At 37.6% G+C, this 27,227-nt stretch overlaps 1 protein-coding gene across 4 annotated transcripts in view; it reads left to right on the top strand.

The window, feature by feature from the left end:
• Positions 1-993: 993 nt before the first annotated feature.
• Positions 994-27,227, top strand: part of LOC140497550 (contactin-4-like) — a 588,779-nt gene continuing 562,545 nt past the window's right edge. For 2 of the 4 annotated variants that reach the window (XM_072598642.1, XM_072598639.1), the window contains exon 1: positions 1,275-1,535. The gene's annotated coding sequence lies outside the window, so the exon portion shown is untranslated. Of the gene's footprint in view, positions 1,178-1,274; positions 1,536-2,288; positions 2,763-27,227 lie in introns of those variants that run through there. The other 2 variants (XM_072598641.1, XM_072598640.1) reach the window with 2 other exon arrangements.

The following is a 27,227-nucleotide window of genomic DNA, read 5'->3' as shown; positions in this document are numbered from 1 at the left end:
TCAATGGAATCTAAAGTCTATTTTCCTGCTCTCTGTATTTCATGTCTGCCAAAGGCCACTCATTTTTTTAATCCTTCTCTCTTGCCCCTTGAATTGAAAGAAGCCCACAGAAAGGGTGGAAAACATGCAGTACATAGTTAAATTACTAAGAAGTGGCACCCTACAGCCTGTGGAAAGGCTTTCCTCGAAAACACCCAGATATACTTTTACCTCCCACCACCCCACCCCCAAGGACCTGAAGCTTTGGAAAAATGCATTTGTCCCAGTCAGGTTTTATTTAGTGGAGTAGAGCTCTCTATAGATTCAATTTATAAAGACTATACATGTCTTACAAAGCATGAGGGCAACAGGGAAACTGGACTATGTGTACTCTTTTGGAAGAATTAAATAAAGCTTCCAGAAAGCCGTGATACAGTCTTTTTTCAGTCATGTTGATATAATATTTCTGTATGTATATACACATATACTTATATGTACATATACGTATACATGTGAAGCAACCCACTTAATTCTATCCAGTGGATGAGGAGAGGCATAACTGACTGCTGTATGTACTTGTGGGGGGCAGGAGAAAGAATTTAAATGTTTCCTCCTTTTAGAAATCTACAGACAACAACTCTTTCTATCATCTATCTATCTATGTGTCTGTTTCTCTGTCTATCAAAATGATCAATTGATCCATCATTCCACCTATTTATTGATAAAGTTATCTGTCACTATATCCGTAAACATTTGCTGAAGTAGATGTACAGTATGAATATTTCATCTGTGTTTGTATTTTAAAAGGTACAACACAGACGATGAGGGAAACAACTGGATTTCCTAATCAGAATCGATATGAGGATATCCAGTTAGAGATGTGTGTGCCTCTCACAGTGTGCATCTTTGATTCATGCGCTAATTATGTAGGGCCTTTGGGGAATACAGCCGCGAAGCAGTGTACTGTCTGATTAATGTTGGTAAAGAGCCATGCAGTGCGCAGTGACTAGCAGTCAGGCATCTCTAGTCCCAGCTGAGAATATGGTTCCATTATCTCCCAGCTGCATAGGCAATCCATAAGGGCCCGTTCTGCCTGGTTGATCAGTGTAGTGAAGCTGCGACTTGCTGAGAGCTGGAATCTCTGTTTGATTTGCTGTAACATGTAAAGAGAAAGTGGGACATTTTACTTTACAGTTCTGTAAGTGCCCGTGTTGTGTGTGCTCTCCTCCCCCCACCCTTCCTGACATAGCTGCATGTGAATGTGACTTTGTAAGCGGCAAGTGGTTGACTGTTCCACTGCTCTTTGTTGAATCGAGCTGAGCTGAGCTGAGCTGAGCTGGTGAGACACCAGAGAGTGATCTGTTTGCAGCTTGCACTTTCGGTCGGATCTTTTATATAGTTGGTTCATAACAGTAAATCAGCTGTCTCCAAATGTTTGTCATAGCAGTGAAAGGCTGTTATTGGAACAATCCCTTTATGAAGCTTTTGCTGTGCAAGATATTTAGAATTTGTGCTTAATTCTCCAGTGATATCTCTCATCATAGCTAATGACAAATGTAAGTATGAGTAAGTCTCGTTTCAAAAAGTGAAGCATCTTAAACCTGTGTTGTACTATGGTAGAAGCAAAGTAGTCAGTAATTCTGGACTTTATGGAGTCTGTGTTTGTTTGTTTTTTAATTGACTTTTCAGAAAAGATATGTAGATACTAATGCATGAATGAAAATTTTCTCTTGTTTTCTCTTGCATGGTGTTCTGAAACTTTTTAGATGTTTTGAAATACAAATGTGTTGTGTGTATGAGTTGTGTATATGTCATTGGTAAACATAAGGTTTATATTACAAACTTCTGTGTATAATTTTAGGATACCATTGGATTAAAAAGTAGTAGTATAAGAGTTTATGTAGTCTGTAGGTGCTCTTTCTCTTTGAAAAGTCACTTTTTCCCAAAAAGAGTAGTACAAATAAGTAAAAAACAAAACAAAACTTTGACTGAGTTTATCATGTCTCCAGTTCAAAATGCAATATATCGTATTAATTTTGGTATTCATGAAAGTTGTACTGATCATAAAAAATGCTATTTGAATTTATTACAGTTAATAATGCTGATGATGACTTTTGAATGATCTATGTTAGAATGAAATTAAACATTAGTATCACAGCGGACAGAGATATGTGGGTTATTATTTTTCCCCCTCTGGGTTTCCCTGACCTAAATTTAAACTAAATTTCTTTTACCCTGTTGTGTTCAGAGTAGACCTAAGGAGGTAGTGTAGCATTGGATTTTGAATCAAGCAGGCTCAGACTCCCGGAGCCAATGGTCAAAGCTGACGTGGACCAAAGTTGCCTTGAAATCGTTGCTGTTTGAAAGCCAGCATGTCTGTGAGCATACTGAGCTAGGTGCTGTGGTAGAGAATGATACAAGACCTTCCTGAGCGCAAATAAAATTCTCCTGAATAGGCAGTAAGTCTCAAAGCCGAGAAAACCACTGGCTTGTGAAGTATGAAACTGTCTCACTGGTGAGGACAAACTATGTTCTCATTAGATTTGGTTGAGGGAAACAAGGTACGGAAAAGACGAGTTACAATAGATGGTTGCCTACAGGAGCCCGGATCTTTGCAGAGATTGAGGTTTGGAGGGAAAAAGAAAGGAAACGTCACCCACCACAAAACAAACAGAGAAAGTCTGACAGCTGGCAGGTCCCAATGAAAAGGATGGCTGGGGTGTCTCTGTGTAGCAGCCTGGCCCTGGGCCATACTTGTGAAGTAGTCTGTTGCGATGGAGAAAGTAAGTCCAATTTAAGTATCTGGAAATGCTATTAGAAGAGTTTTGTATTGTTTTTTTAATCTGCTTTTGCTCCGTCTGTGTATTTCTCTCACATGAAAAGGATGTATTTTGTCTCATTCCAAAACAAAGGTAGCTTTAGGAGGTAGAATGGATGCAGAAGAGGTCTCTAGCTTTTAAAAAGTAATTAACAAGGGTTTTTGTTTGTTTTGTTTTCATTGTTGTTGGCCTTGTTACTTTTTATTGAATAGATACCAAATGGAATGTAATATAATTCTAATCTGTAACATCATGGAAATTGCCATGCTGAAGTCAATTTCCAAAAGCTCTACAGAGTTTCGCATTTTCAACCAAGTTCTAAAATATACTTCCCTTGAATTGAAAGATGTCATTTTGAGTGATTAAAAATAGATTCTCCTAATCTTTTTTATATACAGTACTTTATCTCAGACCCTTTGGAGAGAGAGAGAGTAGGATAGAGAAGACAGGACAGCAGGTGGGAGTGGAAATTTTGACATGCTCTGTAATTGTTTCAAAGAAGTTAGTTTGATTTTCATCATCTGTCTGCCTCTAGGTAGGTTATTTCAGAATAGACCATAGGATTTGGCACAATAAAAATTCTTGAAAATACTCGGGGAGTTTTATGGTTTCATCCTTAACATTTTGCAGATGCTTGAGTTATTTCTAAAGATGAGAAAAATCTACTCCCCAGTGGTGTGCATTATGTTGTGACACTGAGTGGTAGCTGCTGTTTGAAAAGTTATGCTATGTTAGTTCACAAGGCCAGCATTGAGCATAAGGAAATATGGGGTTGCCATATGTTGTAATAATGGACTTTGTAAGAAGTGAAATTATATGTAAAAGACTGAGTGATACAGTGAGAGAGGGTGGGATATTGTAGCACATACTTACTACCTGCTTATCTTTGGATGAGTCACTTCACAACCCTGGGCTTCAGTGCCCTGATCTTTAAAATAAGGGGAATGGGCCATATGAGTTCTAAGGTCTCTCCCATCTCTAAATCTATAATCCTATGGATAATAATTATGTGATTAGGCTTTAGAATAAATTTAAAACACTATAAAATTAATGAAGTTATTGATGGAATATTTCATTTTAATAGTATAGAAAAATATAGGTGTGTATATATACATAACAGCTATTCAAATTGCTTACCCTTCCTAGGCTTTCTTTGTTTTGAACCACATCCAGTTGGTATTGTTAGTCATGAAATTAAGCCTGCCCCCCTCCCATAACCATAATGATTTAATAGAAAGAACTAAGGACACAATTTGTTTCCCTTGTGCTGGTTCTTTTCTATCTGTGGTACTGCTGTCCCATGTAGAGAAAGAGGAATCCACAGCAAGGGCTCCAATCTATCCTTCAAAGCTCTACCAGACCAGCATATGGAGAGTGAGAGAGATGAAGGGTACAGTGCAAGCCATCTGCACCATAACAAGACAAATGCAAATGTTGTTGATGCAAAAAAAAAAAAACATAAAAATTCTGCAGTAGCATTTTAATATTCACACATAATTTTGTGTGTTTATTTAGACATTTCATTATTCGTGCTGGTGCAATCTACTTTGTGGATTAACCTGGATTAGTAACTAATCTGCAGAGATCTACAGACTAGCTGCTTGAATTTAGGTGAGTCACTTACCTTCTGTGAGGACTACTTCCCTGGTCTATAAGATGGAGAGTTTCAATCAGAACTCTAGCAGACCTTTTCACTCTAAAAGCTTATGATTTTTTGACTCCTCCATATAACTATTCCATTTCACTCCACATCCTTTCCTCATATGGCCCAAACTGCAAATCTCCAGGTAGTATTACCTGGTAATCTCTTTAAGATAAAGTCAGTATTGAAAACCTTCCTTGAAATGCAGACAGAAAGAAATGCAGAGACAGAGCACAGAGGCAGAGGGAAAGAGAGAGGGAGAGAGACAGAGAGGCAGAGAGACAGAGAAGCAGAGAGAGACACAGAGGCAGAGGGAGGGAGGGAAGGAGGGAGACAGAAGGAAGAGAGAGAGAATTTAGGGGGAACTCCTATTTTCATTTATGTGGGAAATACCTGACATAGAAACTTTCTTCATTGATGCATGCCACAATTTGTCTATAACTTACACTGTTTTGAGGTTGAAAGGACGAGAGGTTAAGTAACTTGCCCGGAGTTTACAAAATTAGTCTCTGTTAGAGGAAAGACTTGAACCCAGGGCTTCCTGATGTGCAAGACTGGCTCTCTGTCCCTGAAGGATTGCACATACATGCACATCCACACAGTGTCCTAAATACAAATATGGTGGGCTTTGAATAATTTACCATTTTACATGTTGCTGTTTTGTTCCACTACCACAGTTTGTCAAAAATAACTTTATTATATTATAAAAAAATTCTGTGCACTGAATTTATGAAATATTAGTGCACATGCATCCATATTGCAGACCTTAGTGAGGACATGCAAGCTTATACCTTTCAGATAAGCAAGGAAAAAAAGGTTATTATGCACCTGGTAGCTGAAATTGATTATACCCCTTTTTAATTTCATCTCTCACACATAAAATAAAACAACAACAAAATAAAGCAACACCCACAAAGATCCCAAATCCAATTGAATTGGATAGAACCACAGAATTTATTGAAAGCACTTTCTCTAATCTTTACTTATCTTTAGTATCTGATCCCGGAATAACTTTATAAAAAACAAAGAGAAAAAGAAAACCTTATAACTCGGTTGCTTTTACTTCCTCTTGTTTTTACTTCCTCTGAAAAATTCAGCATCATGTTGAACAATGACAGCATAAACTAGGTTTATGGATTTCTTATAGGATTTCCTTGCATAATGACTGAAAATTCCATATAATTGTTCTCATGACCCACTGAGAAATGAAACACTTTTAGAACTCAATTTAATTAAGGGTTGTTGTTTTGTTTTTCTTTTTTGAAGGGGGGATATTACATTAGTTATTAATGTTAGATGGTGACAAATGACTTTCCCCCAGCAAGAAAATGAAAGGGAGGAGGATCTTAAAGCTTAGAAGCCAAATACAAAATAATGATGGTTAACCCACCAGGTCAGTAGCATGCCAGGGAAAACCTGGCGATCCTTACCTAACTTGTTTGTCTTTGTGTAGGTTCTTCTCCCTGCTTGGTATGCCCTCATCTGCACCACCAGGTAGAATTTTGAGTTTCCTTCAAGTTTCAGTTCAGATTTCACTCCTACGGGAAACCTTCCCTGGTCCCCTAGTTTTTAGACCTCCTTCCTGCTCATATCAACCAGGATTTATTTATCTCTACACATCTTTTATCCTTGCATGGACTACCCTCCTTGAGGGTAGTCTGTCTGACTTTGTCTCATTCCTAACAACTCACACACACACAAGTAAGGAGTTAGTACTCACTTTAAAAAAAAATAAATAAATGTGTGGCTTGTATCAGGATTTGAACTTTCAACTTCATTTCTTCAGAGCACAGAGCTCTGAAACTCCATTTCTTTCTCTAATCAATGAAATAAAACTATGGACATTGAATGACCACAACAGAATAAAAATATAATAGATTGCTTAAGCACCGATGACATATTTTAAAATGTGTAGTATGTAAAATCCAGACTGGACGATAAGTGATCATCTGATGACGCTGATTAGCTCAGAACGTCCACATCTTCTTGTCATACAGCAGGGTCCTGACCATGACAGATTTCAAAAATAAATTTGGAAAATTTTTTTTTTTTATTCACACTATCAATTCGTGGCTGAAACTGGCTCATGGAATTCTATGCCAGAATTCAAATGTTAGCTATTTCTGACTGAACTTGAAAAGTATGAAAGAGTGAACTTGGAAAAATTTTAGAATCCACACAAGATATAAAATTAATTTTCCAAGTCTCATAAAACTAGGTGTTTCAGTTTTGAGGGAGTGAGCCCAATTGTAACTAATGTAAAACCATTTCTCGGCTTTGCCATTGAACATCTTTTCCTTTCTGCCTACATTTGGCTGAAATGAATTTGTATTTGTATTTATGGATTAGCTTCTTATTCAAAAACATAATATTGACAGATAGATTCAATATGTGTTTTCCAGCCTCCTCCTCATGCAATGTTTCCTGTGAAGTTATACAAGTTATCTATAGGGACATTACTTTGGGGTTTAAGTCTACGCATCTGACAGTGTTAGATGTTCAGTTCAATATTGCCTAGTTAATAGTTTCAGTGATGTGTCCGACAGTTTTATCATCTACTAAAAGGTATAACTGTAAATCAGAGAAGAGTTGCAATTTTGCTTTTCTCATTCCTGGGCCTGGGCGTTCTGCATCCATTGTGTTCTAATTAAAAGAGCCTCTCCTCCAAGGAAGATGCTCCAAGTTGCTGCGTTCATGAGTGTGAAATGCCTCCAAGAGGAAAAGCCTGTTGTTTCAACAGGGAAGTGTGATGATTTAACATTAAAAGGAGACCATCAGACAGACTGCAAAGAAATAAAGTATGTCTTATGGCAAGGTATAAAAATGCAGGGTTGTAGATTCCCGAGCAGATGACAGAATTTACAGAAGCTGACTGTCCCGGGCAGTTGGCTAAGGGCACTAAAGGAGACAGATTTAAGACTTGCCAGAAGGAAACCCTATATCAGTGGGTAGGAATTTGAGTGGCCTGCACAGAAAATGTAAATAAGAAAGTAGAAAAACTGGAGTATACTGTGGTTCAAAGTGCAGCTTTATGTTGCCAGGGGGAGATGCTATGATGAGAGTACAAGGGTGGAAAAGAAACCATCCAATGTTAGACCCCTCACACTGAACTAACTCAGCAACAGCTGGAAAGGGTACCTAGTAAGTGACTTTGGAAATAAGTCAGAAATTGAAGTAGGTTAGGCTATAAAGAGAGGTGAAAGAGAAATGATTGGGCAGAGCTCCTCCAGAGACTGGCATGTAGCTATAAAATTACTGTCAGCTTTTTTTAAAGGGATAATTCCCTCAGGAAATGATTACTGTGGACATACATCTAGAATAGCCTGCCACAGTGAAGATCACTGGAAGGCATTGGAGATGTTTTTGGCATAAATCTGTTGGCATGGTGGGTGCTGTTCATTGAGTGTGACTGGGTACATTTCTAGGAGCATGCACCTCCACTGTTTGCTTACTATTTCAAGCTCTGCTCTCCCCTCCCAAGAGTCTGTGAGTCAGTTCTGCATTTACCTATGCAGACACCCACATTAACTGCAGACAATTCCAGATAATCCGTCTATGAAGTGAGGACAAATTGAACAGACACTTAACAGAATATTTCTATAAGATTAGCAGGACTGGCCCAGAGATGGACTTTTTGTTTAACTTGTTAAGCTACTGTAGGAGAATTGTATGCTCTGCTTTGCCAAAGCAAACAAAACAACAAACTTTCTCTAAGCTTTTTGAGTGTCCTTTCCTCCACCCAGAATCAAAGCAGGAACAAAGCACAGAAGTACTCCACCTTTTCCAAATGCCTCAGGCACAGTCATTGGGAAGGTCCATATAGGATACAGTTGATTTTCTGTGATCTTCAGACTTTAAGAACAACTCAGAGCAGAGAACTTGGGAAAGAGCCCAAGGCCTCTCTCAAGAGGAAGCATGTCCTGTGTGCCTCTGGATTGCTCAGGACAGGTGTGCTAAGGGCAAGTCGGGTCCTTGAAGGGGTGTGACTTTCGCTGCTGTATCTGCACAATCACATGCTATGGAGAAAAATGCAATAGGACAGCATGAACTCCCTCAGTGGCCTCACCTTCCCAGGCCCCCCAAGTTATTACTGAGGGATCCCAGGGCATTGTTCTCCTGTAGGATTAGGTATTTTGTTGCCAGTTCATATTGTTAGGTGGCAAGTTATATTTCTAGTTGAAGGTGTACGTTGTAGCACCTATACAGTACTTTTTCCTCTTGTGAAATATATAGGGGAAAATGATTAAATATTAGTTAAAAAGACGAGACACAGAGAGACAGACAGACAGAAAGAGGCAGAGAAAGACAGACAGAGAGAAATCTCAGGGGGAAAGAATTTCATCCACTGAACAAGGGCCATCATTTGAATCATGGAAAGAGAAAAGTTTGTTCTTTAATGCCCTCCCTGTGTTAACAGTGTGTAGAACAGGTGTGAACGAGGCTTTGTGGTTGTTCTTAGACAGTTTTCATTCTGTACGATTAATGTGGAAAAGCCATGTAAACTGATACTCAGACTTTGATTGTAGAAAACAGCTTTAGTGTTTGTGCCTGTGTTGCCTTTAAATGGTCTCTGAAATGGAATTGAGGGCTCCCATGCTTTAAAGACCCTGGAGACCTCTACAGTCTTTGTATATAATCCTGAAAAGTGGAAAGGGGATATTAATGCAAACTCAATGAATAATTATCCAACTTTCAAGGAAGATTGAAAAGGCTGTAAGTACACCCATTATTTCCACCCCTCAAATAAGAAATAATGACAGAGGAACAGAGACTTTTCAGAAAGACAGAGGGAATTAAAGCTCTTCCCATCTGACTCCATCGCTTTATACACTGGGGAACTGGGGTTCAGAGATTTAACCAAGACACAGAGCCAAGGCTTAAATCTGAATTTTAGTGCAGTATTCTTTCTATTATCATTAGGTTTCATATTATCATTATTTTTATGCATGTGCTGTATATCTTTAATAAGACCATATGGTACTTGAAGGTAGGGAACATTCTTTTATACAGTCTTATTAAATACAACTGAAAGAAAAACCAGGGTGTGATGAGGAACATGTGATCAGTCAACAAGTATGATTGTGTTATCCCATCCCCTCTTCCCAAGAGAGAAAATACATTAAGTTCCTGTGTGTGTTATTTCTTGTTTTAGCACAAAAGCCAAGGAGAAGATAAAAGAAAGCTTCTCAGGAAGCCTGGGAAGGTCATGTTAGTGCACCCTCAAAGATGATTCTAAGCATAGGATTTATGTTCAAAAGAAGGTAGAATCAAGTTAGTGAAATGGAATTTTCAAAAGACACTATTGCACAAGTGAGGCAATTAATAAATTGTTGTTACATGAATGACTGTTTGATTTACTGAAATGGTAAACTTTAATGCCAAATTGTCATCATTGGTTTTGCTAGCATTTTGGTTGCAAATGACTCTTAAATAGTCAAAAGTAATTTTTACCAGATTCTTATAAGAAGTTAAATTAATGATATGATTTTTAAGTGCCTTTAATGAAACCAAGTATGTAGTCCAGTAAGTAAAGCAATAGAATAGATTTGTTCAGCCCTGGTTTTATCATATCTAGAATCTTTTTTTTTTTTCATTATTGGGCATCATCCTTTTTTTTGGAAGGATATTGACAAAATCACACTCATCAAATGAAGGATGACTCGGATTATGAGAGGACTAGGTACCTTGTTACATAAGGATCAGTTGAATAAATTACAAATTAGCCTCAAGGAGAGGAGACTGGGGATTGCTATGGGATAATGGCTATCATCAAGCACTAGAAAGGGGGATTATGCCTGTTCTCTCCTACCTAAGGGCAGTAATAGGAGCAATGAGTGAAAGTGAAAGTCAGACAGATTTTAACTGTGTGTAAGGAAAAACTTACTGATAATTAGAGGTGTCCCAAACTATGGCTGCCTATGAATCTAATGGTCCTGCCCCCCCCCCAGCCCCCCAGTGGAGATCTTCAGGCATGGGTTGGCTGCCCACTTATTGGAAATTTTGTAGAAGGGATTATTTGCTTAAGAATAATAAGAAGGTCTTAAGATCCCTTCCAACAGCAAGATTCTAAAAATCTCTTATTTTGTTTGAAAACAAGAAATTATGAAGGCACATAGGAAACAAAGATGTTTTGTTTTGTTTTTTAAATTTGTTTACTTTGTAAGAAAAACAATCGCCTAGATTTCTACTTGCCACCACCTGAATTGTATTATCTGGTTGAATATATAGACCACTCATAAATGTTTAGTGGAGAGGGCCAAACCCTACTGACCTAAGAAATAGACCATTTACTCTATCCCTAGAAAGCGATTGAGCTCATTGCATCTCTTTATTCCTGAAAAGACAACCATATCTTTATCGTGTCTACTCCCATGCCGATTTTTTTTTTTAAATCAGAGATGTCTCTTCCTAGCTACTTTCATAGGTATGATTAATGAACTCAACAGTGTTGAGTTCCATTTTGAAGTGTAAAGAGCTGGATTCTGCCTAGTTTCTTTTGAAGGCTTCTTTTAGTAGTTCAATTAATGCGTGGGAAACACTTGAAACTTTGCAGAAAACAATGTCCTCCAAATGAAAAGCACTATTACCATTACAGATCATAATTTAGGAGTAAATATTATAGAAATTCAGTGCTTGGGGCAGGGTTGGGGAACCTGTGGCCTCAAAGCCGTATGTGGCCATTTGGGTCTTCACGTGTGTCCCTGGACCTAGAGGGCTACATGTAGCCTCGAGACTTCAGTTTCCCCACCCCTGGCTTAAGGGGCTCTCAAATAAATATTTGTATTTCAAAGTGTAAAAAGAAAATTGAAAATAGAACATAGCCTCTCCCTTATAAATTTTCTCCCATATTCAACTGAATTTTTTGTTCTCCTGTCTTGAGTTTAGTAACCCAGGGGCTTATAGAAGTTTTAGGAGGACCCAGTGAGAAGGATCTACAAAATAAAAAATGGCATATTATTTTTAATTCCCTGGCAAGTAAGGATTGAGCCCTTATGATGCAAGAGTCCATTCTAATTTTAACCAGAAGTGCAAAAGCAATATGATCACTATATAGGGTTTTCTCTGAACTTTGAAAAATAGATAATGACTCCATGTAGATAATGTATGATCAGATGTATAATATTTCCTGTGAAGTCTTTACACTTCACTTATCTCTGTCAAACAAAGTAACATTAATTGAATAGAGCATTTTCACATCCATTCTACCACTGTTGTGGGAGGAGGGAATTTGACATAGTAAGTCATTGGAGTAATCAATCTGCAAGTATTAATTAAGTCTCCCCCATGTACCAGTTACTATATTAGGCAGTTGGAAGACAAAGACAAAAATGAAATGGTCCCTGTACTCAAGGAGCTTATAATCAATTAGGAGAAGTAGCACTCAATAGATATAAGGATAGATGGATAGATAGAAATAGAGATGTACATATATATATATATATATATATATATATATATATATATATATATATATATATATATATATATATATATATATATACACATGCATATGTGTGTTTGTGTGTATGTGTGTATATGTATATATATGTATATCCATATATATATATATGGATAGATATGAGTATGTGAATGTGTGTGTATGTGTGTGTGTGTGTGTGTGTGTGTATATAAAACAAAGTTATTTTCTGGGCAGAAAGAGGTGAACTACAGCTGGGAGGAGGGGAATCGGGAATAGCCTCTTGTAAGAGAAGGTTTTGAAGGAAGCTAGGAATTCTAAGAAGTGAAAGAGTTCTTTCCAGGCATGGAAAACAGGTCAACTTTGAAGGCGCTTAGACAAAGCATGGAAATGAGAGATGGGCTATCATATGTGTCAAAAACATTATGCAGAGGTGACCCTGATCAAACCATTTAGCTATCTTTAAGTTTGCTCATCATAAAATGTGGACATTATACAGTACCTTCACCAGGTTGTTAGAAGAATCAATTTAGATAATGAAGGTAAGAGCCTGGCTAACCTTTATGGCCAAGATAAATTTCACTAACATCAATGAGGATTATCTTCTCACATCTATATAAATTTAAAGATATTAGCGATCAGAAAAGGGGCAGAGCACTAGCTGACCAGCTGTATCACTTGTATAGTTAAGACTAATTCTTACACTGATTATACCATATCAACCCCCTTGCCCCCACACATACCTCCATCATTGATTCCTGTTCTGTTCTGTCTTTCTCTGGCATTTGAAACCTATGGAATTTGTCAGAAGATTCTTAAAATCTTGTGAAATATAAGGTTGTATATTCTTACGGTGCCTCTGATGATCTTACAATGCATTTCAAACCATTTTTCCTCTAAAACCTTATGGAAATAATTGTGTGTGTTCATCCTTTGTTGCCAAAGAAGACCATGCCATCAGAGAAATAATGACGTGACTTGCACTTGACTTTGTTTTGAGTGAGGGAGAGCTGTGCAGGTCACCAGCCTCACTTCTCCTCCAGAGCCATCTGAATCCAGTGACCAGATATTCATCAGGATGACTGGAGATGACCCAGGATGAGGCAAGTGGGGTTAAGTGACTTGCCCAGGGTCACCGAGCTAGTGAGTGTCAAGTGTCTGAGGTGAGATTTGAATTCAAATCCTCCTGACTCCAGTACTGGTGCTCTATCCACTGTACCACCTATGGAAATAATATTCCTGGAGACAAAGAGCATAAAAATTTCGTTTAAATCACAAAGGTGACTATTTCTTGAGACAATTCCCAATTGTAGAGTGTGGTTTTGTGTGTGTGTGTTTGTGTATGTGTTAATAAATGTTATTCATAGAAATGATTTTCAAAATGCTTTCTACACATTGGCCCACTTGATCTTCATAACAATCTGGGGAGGTAGATATAGGTAATTATTGTCACCGTTTTTTGTTTTGTTTGTTTTTCAGTAAAGAAAGGTAAGGCTCAGAGAGGTTATATATAATACACATGCCCAGGGTTTTGCAACTAGTTGAAGTATAAAATGAGATTAAACCATAATCTGCCAGATTTTGATTCCACTGCTCTGTTTCCATTCCCAGCCTGACTTTGTTTGTTTATATTAATCTCTTCATTTATTGATGTAACATGAATGGAAAATTTTTAAAATATGCCGTTCTCTAATTTCCAACCCGATATTTATTTCCCTTCAGTAACATTGCATATTATGTTGTTGCACTGGTGGTGACAACTCTGGGGAGAGAGACTTTGGGTAAGGAAAACAAATACCCTTATCTCTGCTCGCAACATGATGACAGCTGTCATGGGAATGGGAAGAGATAAAGCGATTTTTCAGAGTCCGTCGAATGAAGGTGTATTCATTGCTCTAGCTTAATGAAAGTTGCTTCATTGTGACATGTGTCAGAGGCTTTGGTGATGCAAGTGGGGAAGAATCTTCTCTGAAAGATTTACACCTCACGTCTGGATTTAAGCTGAAGGGACATGACCTTGGCATTGAATTCAACCAAAAGTCACCTCTGTAATAAAAGCGAGAGCCAGTGTGAAAAGGTATTGATGTCTGGAAAGGGCCAAAGACTGAACCACAGAACGGGGATTATTTATCGAAGGTAGAATGAATCTTAGGAAGACAGATCTTTTGGGGGGCAGAAAAGGCAGAAGTCCTTAAAGGTTGAATCCATGAACTTCATGTGAAAAGTGGAAACAACAGTCACTTGTCTGGGTACCATCTCCCCTTCTCAATGAATGTGACATTCCTCCCATGCTCAGTAGAATACAAGTTCCTTGAGGTCAGGAGCTATTTTTCTCTTGTCATTGTATCCTAAGTGGCTAGGACAGTGCCAGGCATGTAACAGGTATTTGACAGTTGCTTCCTTGTGAGTTGTTCAGTATTTGGGTCTATAAAAACCCAGACAATGGATCACAAGTTTTCAGTAGTTACCTCGACCTTATACATTTTATAGACACAACAAAGATGCCTTTGTGACATTATATGATTTTTTTTAACATCTTATGAATAATTAAGAAAGGAGACAGTTAACTCAACTGAGCTATTTAACAGAAAGAAAAATTCCTGCATGAAAAACATGTATTCTAAAGGTTCACCAACTAGAATAGATAATTTTGTTACTAAAAAGAATGTGTTTCCTGAAGAAACCCTTTCATAAAATCTTAGATGGATATTTTCTCAGACAAACCAGTCCAACCCCCTCAATTTGAAGATGAGGAAACAAGCCCAGGGAAGTTCAGTGACTTGTCCAAAGACATATAGGTAGCAAGCATCAGAGGTAGGTTTTCAAGCCCAGTATGTAGATTTCAAAGTCCATGCACAGTTCTCTGTAACAGGCTCCCTCCTTCTACAGTTAGACCAACTATCCTTTTTACTTCTGCCCATTCTGGACCATATATTTTCTTCCATCAACAAAGCTTTTCCTCACTTTTCCCCTCCCAATCCCTCCAGTATCTCTTTTTCTCCATCCCTTCAAACCCTTAGAGATTTAGAGGTTTGAATCAGAGACTGGTAAGAGCAACCAACTACTGTAGAAAAGAGTGACAAAAGAAATGCTCTCTTTCTACTTGTTAGAGAAAGATAAACGAGGTCTGCGCAGAGGGCATTTGCAAACTGGTTCAGATAACATACCAGAACAAAAGGGGAGCCCTAATTGAATCCCAGCCCCTTTTAAGAAGCTTACAAATATTTGCATGACAACATGGAGATATTTGTGACTGCCAGCCTGCCATCCTACTTGCTAGCCTACAGGACATTTTTCACAGGATTTCAGGATCCTATTTTTCCCACCATCAATAGACTAAAGCCTGTACAGGAAGAGAAGCAGGCAAATCTGCCCAAGAAATCACATTTGTAAAGAAAAAAAGTCCCAATTGAGAGTCTATAACCTAGGCTGTCCACATGTTGGAATTGGATTTTGATCGCCTATCACTGAATATGACGATCAGTATATGAAGGTCTATTAGTGAGAAACTGAATCAATGCACTGGGGATAGGAATGTTATTCATACCTTATGCTCCTAAGATGGCACTTAAGATTGCCTTTGATTACCACTCCTGTGTATTTCATGTTTTTCAGGTATTCTATGGGGAATGTCCTTTCTCTCTCCAACTGAAAACAGGTTACAGGGTGGATATAAACACATTATCTCTGTGAAGGGGGTGGGGAGGAAGAGTATTAAGGCATTTTTATCAAAATCATTCTCCTGACCTGGAACATAGAAAGATAGAGTGATTATAGTCAGTGTGTACAGAATATGATTTGTTGACTTATTAGACTCCTTAACAACTCAAAGGATCCCTAAAAGTGTAGTTCTCCTCTGGATGCTCATTTCATATAACCATAAGCTAAAATAAGGGCATATATTTTGCATGAAGTATAAATTGGCTCTGAATTTCTTAATCATAGATTTAGAGCTGACAGGGATATCTGGGGGCTGACTCACCCCTGACTGTCTCACTTTTGCAGGTTAGGAACGAAGACCCCTTCAGAGCTGAAGGGTTAAGTCCTAGTTGCATAGGAAATAAGTGACAGGTCAGAGAAGAGTACCAAAGTCTCTTGACTCTTACTTGATGGAAGTAAAATGACTAGCCCAAGGTCACAAAGGCAGGAAGTAGGAGAACTGAGTTGGAGACTGTGTGCTCAGGCTCTAAGACCAACGATTTAACTTCTTTGTTCAAGGAAAAGAGGGAAGGAAGGAACAAGGGTAAAACGCATTTTGTCAGTATTGTTTGCTATAGAAATATATATTTTATATCTAATAACAATTCTCAATAACTTTGTATTGTATACTTATATGTGTGTCTATGTGTGTATAGGGTTAAGTCATAAACCTAATCCTGACAAAATTACTTGATTTTTATGTTTTATTCATTTCTGCTGGTTGAGACTCCTCCGCAAGTGTCTCTTAAAACAAAAAAAGTACATTTAAGAAAAACAAATCAATATAATACCTCTGTTTGACAACATATGCTGCATTCCTACACATATATTCTGGCCACCTCTCTCACGGGAAGCAGGAAGCATGCTTTACCATGAGACTTCTGATAACATCCTGAGTGATGGCTGATTTGACTTTTGGAAGGACTTGATAGTAAGATAATAGGCAAAACCAGGGGGATATTGGGAGAAAACCAGTGGCTTCTGTCAGCATAGATTCCTGACAGCAGTTGAGTCAATATAAGTTGGAGTATTTCTTTGTTCTACTTAGTGTGAAGGAACAGCCATACACAGCTGACAAATAACAACCTTCAGCAGTGAAAGGTCACAGGGAGAATGGAAGGCATCTTAGAAACCCACCCAGTCCAAACCTCCTTCCATTTTTTTTAGATGAGGACATTCACTCAGAAAGGTTAAGAAACTTGCTCAGGTCACAAAATTAGTGAGTGTCTGAGTCAAGATTTGACTATATCTTCCTGACTATAAGTCTGTTGCCCTATCCACTACTGCATTCTTAATGAGCTGTGGAGATACTATGTCTTAGATTTCCCTACGTGCCATCTAAGATTTCATCATATCTCAATGGGATAGTCACAGGACACTCTCTCCTCACTTGAAGAGAGCCTCCATATAAGACCAATTGTTTCTCTTTGAAAGCTTGCTTGCGTTCAAGGCTCCCATCAAGAGTTATATCCTACCAATTTCTTGGATTCCCCCCACTCCCAGTCATTAGGGCTCTTTCTCCACTTTCACTTAGGATCTTGGTATAATAGAATGTGAGTCAGCAATGAGTTCAGAGGCCGTATGATCCATCATCTCTTCTTTTACAGATGAAGAAACTGAGTCCTGGAGTGGGAGGGAGGGAAGTTAAATGTCCTACCCAAGCTCACATAAGTGTTCAGTGTGAGTAGAAGTGAAATTTTGACTCAAGTCTTTCTTCTGATTCCAGGGTCCACATTCATTTTGAAATTTACTTTGTACATATCTGGTATTTGTTTATCTGTGTACACCTACACCCTGCCCCCAGGAGCATGCCAGAGCCCTAAGTGTAGGGATTATCTAAAGACAGTAAATGAGAGTTCACAGAATTTATAGATTATATTCAGTCTTTCTATAGCTGCTAGTAGATATGTGGAAAAAATCAGTATTTGATGCAATCTGAATTATCTTTGTATCACTTGTGTCCCCATCTCATAATAGGTATTTAAGAAATGAGTGAAAACTGGAATGAAACAGCAATTTGGGAGCACTGTTTCCCATTTCTGATTGTGTCCTGGATTCCTACACAACCTGCTCCAATTCCATAGGTTACCTAGTTGATTTGGGATTGTCATTGTGTCTATTCGTCAATTTGATTCTTTGTCGATTTGCATCAGTAGAGGGAATTTCCAACCCCAGGGAATTGCCTATACCCATAAAGCTAGAGGTCTGGGTCAGGACAAAGTAATGATAACACCTGTTTTGTTTTTCACTCCCTACCAAATAAAATATAGTGTTGATATGCTGCTCTTTCTTACTGATAAATTCCATCCCAGGCTTATCTCCACTGGTCAATACTTAGCCCTTAAAACTCTACTGAGCTGCCTCTTATATATAGGCATCCTGCTGTTTGAATTATTTACCTTATACACTTGTTATTTAGAGAGTTGTTGGGTTTTATCTTTTTTTTTTCTTTTTGTTTTTGCTCACAATCTCTTGGAGAGATTAGGGTGGGACCAAGGCACCATAGACCCTTTTTGTAATTAGTTGCAAGTTATCCTCCACTAAAATGGAGGAATAAGAGCAGGCATGCCATAGTGATGACTCAGGTTACAACTGCTTTGACAAAAGAGTCTCCTTGCTTAGGTTGCTTTCCACCTTTATGTTTTATTGAAAAAAACAAAACAAAACATATACACTGTTTTTCTATCTTGTGGTGACCTCTCATGGTAATTGAGTATATTGACTTTTGAAGTAAAGCCATACTCCTTTATATGGAAAAAAAATCTGACTGTAGTAAAGATTCTTAGACTGAATATGAATGGCAATATTGATGGAGTGAGGAGAGGGTTGGGACAGAGAAGGATAGTTACTGGACTTCTTAATTTTTCCAACTCCTAAATTGACTTAGAATACTATGCCTTAGGAAATACATGTGTCATTTTTTTTTTTAATATGCATTAGTCTGGAAAGGAAATAACAATGAAGAAGAAAAGGTGGAGCTCAGTGACTAACATCAGGATGTTAGTAAAGCAAGTATCCAAGGAAACTAAGAAACCTTGGAAAATCAATGGCAGGAATGACAGAGAGGCTCAAGGCTGAAACCAGGATAAAATGAGGAAGTACTCTGGATTGTGGCAGAGAGAAGTCAATGTGAGCTTTTCCCTTTTTTCAACATTTGCATTTTCAATGAAAATTGGGAATTGATATACAGTGGGGTAGGGGGAAAGGCATCTCTACAACTACATGTTGATCAAGACTTGTATATTCCATCCTTGAGTTTTGTCTGTTCTTTCAGTTATTTATTATTGGTTTTAGTTCAGTTGGAGAGAAAGGAGTATATAGTTTTCTCTTTGAAGTTTCATTAATTCAGTTTATCAGACTCCCTTGCTCTTAATTTAAGAAAAAAAAAAGGAAATTTATTCTTATCTTCAATTATCTAATCAATGAACTATAGTAATCTACTGTTTGATAAATCCAAAGACCCCAGTTTCTGTGATAAGATTTCACTATTTGACAAAAAACTGTTGAGGAAACTGGAAAATAGCATGGCAGAAACTGGGCATAGACCAACGCTGAACATTGTATACCAAAATGAAGTCCAAAAGTGTTCACAATTTAGATGTAAAGGCTGATACTATGAGCAAATCAGGGTAACAAGGAATAATTTATCTGTCAGATTTATGGAGAATGGAGGAATTTATGATCAAACAAGAGATAGAGAACATTATGAAATGCAAAATTAATAATTCTCATTGCATTAAATTGAAAAGTTTTTGCACAAACAAAGCCAATGCAACCAAGATTAGAAGGGAAGCAGGAAACTGGGAAAGAATTTTTACAACTAGTATCTCTGATAAAGGTCTCATTTCTAAAGTATATACAGAAATCAGTCTAATTCATAAGAATACAAGTCATTCCCCAACTGATAAATGGTCAAAGGATATGAACAGGCAGTTTTCAGAGGAAGAAATTAAAGCTATCTATAGTCATGAAAAAATGCTCTACATCACTGTTGATTAGGGAGATGCAAATCAAAACAACTCCAAGGTTCCGCATCACACCTATCAGATTGGTTAACATGACAAAACAGGAAAATGATAAATGTTGGAGAAGATGTTGGAAAATTGGAACACTAATTTACTCTTGGTGGAATTGTGAACTCTTCCAACCATTCTGGAGAGTAATTTAGAACTATGCCCAAAGGGCTAGAAAAGTGTGCATACCCTTTGACCCAACAATACCTCTTCTAGGGCTATATCTCAAAGAGATCATAAAAATGAGAAAAGGACCCACATCTACAAAAATGTTTATAGAAGCTTTTTTTGTAGTGTCCAAGAACTGGACATTGAAGAGATGCCCATCAACTGGGGAATGGCTAAACAAGTTGTGATATATGAATGTAATGGAATAATATTGTGCTATGAGAAATAATGAACCAGAAGACTTCAGGGAGGCCTGAAAGGACTTATATGAACTGATGCTGAATGAAATGAGAGGCAGAACATTGCACACAGCAACAGCCATAGTGTGCCATGACTGACTTTGATAGCCCTTCTCAGCAATGCAAGGACCTAAACCATTCCTAAAGGACTCATGATGGCAAATGCTATCCAAATCCAGAGAAAAAATCTATGGAGTCTTCATGCAGAGCAAAGCAGACTATTTTCTTTTTTGTTTTGTTTTGGTTTCCTTTTTCATGGTTCCTCCCAATTGTTCTAATTCTTCCATATAATATAACTAATGTGAAAGTAGGAATGTATATGTAGGTCTGTATCAGGAAGCACCCTGACATACATAGGGGGTGGAGGTTGGGGGGATGGCTGCTATCACAGGTTCTTAGATCTGCATTTATAAAAGGAAAGGCAACTTTTGAGGGGTCAGCAATCACTTTATTTACATTCAATATACAGAGACCAACATACAGGCTTCCAGTTGTCTGACCATTACATACATACATACATACATACATATACATACATACATAGCTACCAGAGAGGGAAACACCAACGTCTGGGTTTTCAAAACTGGGGGTGTGGGGTTGCTTAGCAGGGCTTCCCAGAGTGTCATCTGGCACACAAACCTTCTTCCAAAACTAAGCCTCCAAGTAAAACTTCCCCTTAAACCATATGTACTCTTTTCAGAGTCAGAAGGCATGACCCCTCCAGACCTAGTGCCTCATTAGCAATCAGCAACATAGGAAACAAGCCTCCCCTAATCAAGCCTGCCTCAATAGCCCCACCTGAGGCCTATCAATGGGCAGGAAAGATTTTCAACTCCTATTACAAGAGCCTATATCAGATGGAATACCATCTGGGGGAGGGGGAGGGGAAAGAGGGTAAGAAAATTTAAAATTTATGTAAGTGAATGTTGAAAACTAAAAATAGATAAAATAACTTTAAAATTATCTAATCAATTGCATTTTTTAAGCCTAGGGACCTCAAGTTCATGGAGGTCAAGTTCATGTGTGCCTGGACATTACTAGTTGATGGAATTTATATGAAGCAAAAAATATGTGATGTAATAACGGTAAATGACTATTTCCAGCTTGAAAAAAATCTTAATATTTAGGCACAGATCTGGCTTTCTGGCCTACCTTGAATTTATGTTTACCTCTAGGTAATACCTAGCTTCTTTATGGTTGGTATGTAAATTCAGGTTACTGGAAGCGTTGATTTAAAGAAAGTGATATGTAGCTTTTATTTTATTTTTATCAGTTAATATACATTTATTTTCCCTTCTTACTTTACATCACTGAAAAAAAAGAGGAGAAAACCTTTATATGTTTATGTATATATGTTTATGTATGTATGTATATATTTATGATATGGTAATGAAATTACAGTATGATTTCTCTGATAAAGGTCCCGTTTTTACTACATGTATATACATACATATTCTATCTATAGCTATATGCCTTTATGTCTATATCGATCTTTCCATCTCTCTAGTTTTTGTCAGTAGTTTCAGTCATGTCCAACTCTTTGTGGGATTATCTTGGGCAAAGATACTAGAATGATTTGCTCTTCGTTCTACAGCTCCTTTTACAGATGAAGAAACTAAGTCACAGAGGGTTAAGTCACAGGATCACTCCATTCTCCATAAGTGTCTGAGTTCAGATTTGAACTCAGGAAGACAAGTCTTCCTGAATCCAGGATGGTACTCTATGCACTATGGCACCACCTAGCAGATTTTATATGTGTGTATATATGCATACGTATTATCTGTCTACATATTCTTGTGTGTTTGTGTATGTGTATACATACACAAAAAACACACAAAAAATGAGACCTTTATCAGAGAAACTAAGTTGGGGGAAGAATAGACCTTTTCTTGAAATTTTCCTCCTTTCTTGAAGAGATCAGTACAACCAGCAGTTTTGGCCCATGACTTCTTTCTGAGATGCATGTAGGAGCAGATGGCCCTGTTGGATCACTCCTTCTTTTCCACAGCACAGATAGACATTTGCTTATTCCTTTTATCTATCCATCTTGTGTTATTGAGTCTAGTTTGGTTCCTGAGGTCTCCCTTGTTCCTTTCAGTCGCCTCCCAATTTTTGTGTCTCTTTAAAAATTCTGAGGTATGACTCGATTCTACCTTCCAACTCAAAGATCACACCTGGAAAGGAAAGCACGTCATTCTGAGCTACACATCTGAAGGTGCCAGTCTGTTCTCAGATCCCTACTATGAAATAAGAAGTGAACAGATAGTCTCTGAAACCTACCAGAATGGCCTGTGGCTATGTCAGCTTTATCATTTGGACTTGGCTATTGGTATATTCAGAACCATATAGATAGAGTAATTAAATCTGTACACACTTTACCAAGTAGGGAATAAATACACTGAAATGAGCAATCCTTGTGATCTCAAATTTTACCTGTGTAACATTTTCCTCCAGTAACATAAAAATTCCTTCTCAATCTATGTCACATTTTCCCATAAGCTCTACATGAATGAAAACATGGGAGGCCATCTTCTTGATTTTTCCATACTTTGGTCAGAGTAGGGAACTTTCCTACCTCTCTTTTTCCCAATCACAGGGAAATATTTTTATATTCCTTTTTTAAAAAGTACCAAAAACCATGCTTGTCCTGTCTTTTATTAAACAATTATGTTTTGAGCAATGCTACTTATATATGTATGTACATATGTAAAACAGATCATGTGGCCTTGTTGTGTGGGAATTTGCATCTACTCTACATATTAATAAGGAGGATGACATATATACCAAATACTATAGGGTGGAGGTGAATATTAGACATCCTTGTAAATTGTTATGAAAACTATTACAGGAAAAAATTACTACTGGCCTCGCTAGCATTCGAAATGGAACCTGAAGAAAGAAGAGGGCAGCCCAGGTAGAGTTGGAATGTGTCAGGCATTCTAAGCTGAGGAAATATTAAGTTTAAGTTCAGAGGTTAGAAAGTTAGAAGCATGGTAGAGAAAGAACAATTAGTCCCTCATTGAAGCATAGGATACTTGATTTCAACTCAATTAATATTAAGCACCTACTAAGTATAAACACCTTTCAAGAGACAAGGAATAAAAAAATATATATTCTTTGCCCATAAAAAAATCTTACATTCTATGGGTGGAAATAGCATGTGATCATATGAATAAATATAAAATAAAATAATTTCTAGATGGATGGTACAGCTCTAGCATAAAGGTCAGTTTGTTGTTGTTTCTTTTACAAATGACTAGGTTTCATTAATACAAATAATGATTTCCCCAAAGCGGGGGTGTAAATTCGGGTCATGCTATTTGAAGTTATAATTATGTAAAATATCGTCATCACTTTCAGTCCAATGGAATCATGCAGCACAAATTCAAATAATGGGACCACTTGGGGGATCCAATCAGGATCTAACTCTTCATCAGGGATTCCATAGGGCACAAAGGAAGGGTAGGAAAGAATGGGAAGGGGTCATTGGAGGGATCAACTAACATGGATGGATACGAAGGACCAGAGAATGGCAGTCAGAAAAGTTAGCTTATGTCTGGGCAGACTGTAACTATGAAATCTACATCCCTCTGCAGACTGCAGTGTCTTTGCAGCAGGAATGGCAAAATTCAAGTTGATTCTCAACCTCTGAGAAAGAGGTTGTGAGGTTTGGATGAATATGATAGAGGAAGAATGACAAAGTGGGAATCTGGTTCTTGGTCCTGTGTTCGACAATAAAGACAGAGTTGGGTTGGTTAGAGAATGGGTAGAGCACATATAAGATTTTCACCCAAAGCCAAGTTATCTCTGCAAAGGACTCACTCCAAAATTGAGTAGATTATGAGGGTGGGAGGGAAGATGGAGAAAGGAGTTTGCTAGTGATTGATGTGAGGTCTAAGGAACCCCAGGAGAGTGAAAAGAGTTAGACCTTTTTTAGATAAGTTGGGGCCAAATCATAGAAGGGCTTACAAGGATAAGCAGACATGGAGCTGGATAACTGCAGGTTAATAATTCACTTCTTAATTCACACCAAGATTTTCTTTTGCTGATTTAAATATACACCTACAGATTGCAGGCTTGCCAGGAGATCACAAGTTAAAATGACTGTTGCACCCACTCTGTTGTAACGTTTAGTGTTAATTCACTGGGGAAGGGATCACATGAAAATGGCTATCCTTAGCCTTGGATCATTTCCTATTTTTCTCTTCCCCTCTCTTTGTTCTCCCTCTCCTCTCCCTCCCCCAAAAAAAGATTAATGAAAGAAGTCTGTAAGAAAGCAGATGCATCTAAAATACATATTTCTTTATTTTAAACAAAGCAGGGGGGAAGCACAAGGAAATAAGCATAGAGATGATTCATTATAAGCAAATCCAGCATGTAAAAAAATCCAGAATTTTAAGAATGGAATATGGCATATTAATTGTCCTTTAAAAGAGGTCTATTTGTGTGATTAAAAGATTTATTTAAATATCAAAGACTCTTACTACACTTCAAATATAATTTTGTTTATAAAATTTCAACTTACATACAACTAGTTAAAATGACTCCTCCAGAATAAATTAAAATATACAGGACCTTTGGAATCTAAAATACTGAATCTCCAAGAGTTTATTTCTTTTGCCATGTATGTATAAATATGTTAACTCTACTACTCCACCCCATAATATGTAGCCTATGGAGACAATGTTAACCAAATTACATATATGCCTCTTTGCTTAGGCTGTCCTCTCCACCTCCACTCCGGAATTGTTCTTCACCTTTTCAGATTTCTTGAAATTCCAACCTCCTTCCAAGGTTCACCATAGTTGCCGTATCCTATAGGGATCATTTTTTTAAGGATTTTTTTCTGATTCTCATAGCTGTTGATATTCTCCCTGACCCTAAAAATCAGTAAGCATTTTCTTGGAATGGGTTTTGAATTTATTGATCTATTTACCTAGAACAGTGGGGAAAAAAAAAACAATGGATTTTGAGTCAAAGGACATGTCTTCAAATGCTGTCTGTGATTTATACTACCTGTGTGAGCTTGGGTCATAGTTTGCTCACCTGTAAAACAAGGAGCCTTTAAGGAGTATTTTAGCTCCAATCTGTTGTTCTGTCCTCCTATGGTCCTATATTAATTCTTTCCCACAGAATATAAACTCTTTGAAGGTGGGCTTTTTCTGGGAGGAGGCTTTGTATCTGCATCATCTGCCATATAATAGGCATTTAATAACTATTGAATTAAATTGACTATCTCAAATTAAGCCATTTCACCAGTGCTCTAAAATAACTACATTAAAAAAAGTGAGTCCATCTAATTTAGCAAAGACGACTTAGTAGGTGACTGTTTTCTTTTGAAATTCTGTTGAGTAGAGATTTTAGAAGTGCAGTACTGGTATGGACTTTTGATTTCTTCTGGTCATTACAAGTCCCTTGGTACTTGTGGCTTGGTCTTATTTTCACACTTTAAATCCTCTCTGACGTATTAATTGGTTATAAAACCTGTCTTCATTTCCTGTTTTACTACCTTGGGTGTCTTTGTTACTACCTATTTTTCTCTGGGGGAGAATCTCTGTCCTCTATTACTGTCATTTCTATGGTTACTCTAACTTTCCTTTAGTAAGATGTTACCTCTTTATAATGGTGTGCACCTCTATGCTAGGAAAAACAAAAATATAATTAAAGCACTTGTCTTTGTTGTTCAATTACAAAAGATGCTGGCATCCTTTATAACAGTGTGATGTTGTAAGGAAAAAAGGGTTATCTATTAGGTGACAAGAGACTTGGGGTCTTTTTTCTTTTTTACTAGTCATTAACGGTACATGTAGTGGAAAGACCACTGGGTACGGAATCAAAAGACAGAGAAAATCTGGAGTTCTATCTCAGTCACTTACAAACTCAGTGATCTGGGCTAAATCATTTTATTTATCTAGGGCTCAGTTTCATCACCTATAAATTCAAGGGATTAGACTACTAGATAATCTCAAAGATTACTGCCTTCTCCCCTCTCCCCCCCAAAAAAAATTTCATGAGAATATGTGATATTGGACAAGCTGCATAATCTCTCTGGACCTCAGATATCTCATCAGCAGAATGACTTTAGTAATACCTTACCTACTCCTGAAGGCCAGTGTCTAGCTTTGCTTCTTTCCCATCATCCCTTAAGTTCAAATTCAGGTATTTATTAGTCTCTTGTAAAGGTTTTGCTACAAAGTTCAAACATGGTAGCTTCAAAAAAAAAAAAATTTGGGGGGGCGGCATGTTGCAGAAAAATGGCCTTAATACATAAAACGCATGTTTTTACCTTATGACTACAAAGTAAATAAACAGAATACCACCGTCTTTAATAATCCACCTCCCTGTCATTTAGATGCTCGAACCTGCTTTGTATTTGCCCTTGACTCTTGGTAAAGCAATTGCTTTCTGTGTCAAGAATTGTTTCTTTTTTCCTGCTTTCCAATCTCTCCATCTCCTGGCTCTTCTCACTTCCAGGTTTCATTTTTCGATTTTTTTTCTTCATTTGATCGCAGGCTTTTCTGTGCCCTTCCTAAAACAATCTCTGTACTTTCAAGTTTCAATTCCTCCTGTCTCACTTGGGCTCTGCTCAAAGCTCCTCAGACCTTTATCACAAGACATTGACCTCACCTTATCTCTTCAGAGAGTTACTTTCTTTTCCCAAAGCTTACAGTAATTTTATCTCTTCCCACCTCATATGTTGATTGAACTGTTCACCTCCCCCTACCACCTTCCTGTTCTACTCTGCTCCAAACCCTCCCCTTTTTCAGAGTTACTATTTTAAAGAGAAGCTTCTTTTATATATGACCTTAGGAAAGAAAACGAACTTAATTATTTCTAATTTTTCATGCATTTCTATGGTGCATTTGTTCGTTTTTACAACTGATTAATGAAGTATTGATGAATCCTGCATGCCCATGGATCACCATAAAATTGATTTAGATGCTTATTGGAGGGGAGACTAACTTTGGGGTCCTCTAGTCTTCTTGTCTTCTCGTCTTAACCTCTGCAAATAATAAATAGGTAGCTGTAGATGTCACTTAACTTCTCAGTACAGCAGTCAACATTTAAATGCAGTTAGAGATGTTAAAGATTGTTGTACATTATAGACATATAGCTGATCTAAATTGATGGAGTTTTTTGCTAATAGCTTCTCATATTGATAGAATGATAGGTTTCCCTCTATCCCCCTAAAAGTCCTTCATCAAAATACTTTTTAAAAATAGTTAGAACTTAGTGAAGTCTCATCCAAAG

Source organism: Notamacropus eugenii, chromosome 3 (assembly GCF_028372415.1).
Source record: "Notamacropus eugenii isolate mMacEug1 chromosome 3, mMacEug1.pri_v2, whole genome shotgun sequence".
NCBI classification, from domain to species: Eukaryota; Metazoa; Chordata; class Mammalia; order Diprotodontia; family Macropodidae; genus Notamacropus; species Notamacropus eugenii.
This window is presented reverse-complemented; position numbering and strand designations above follow the sequence as displayed.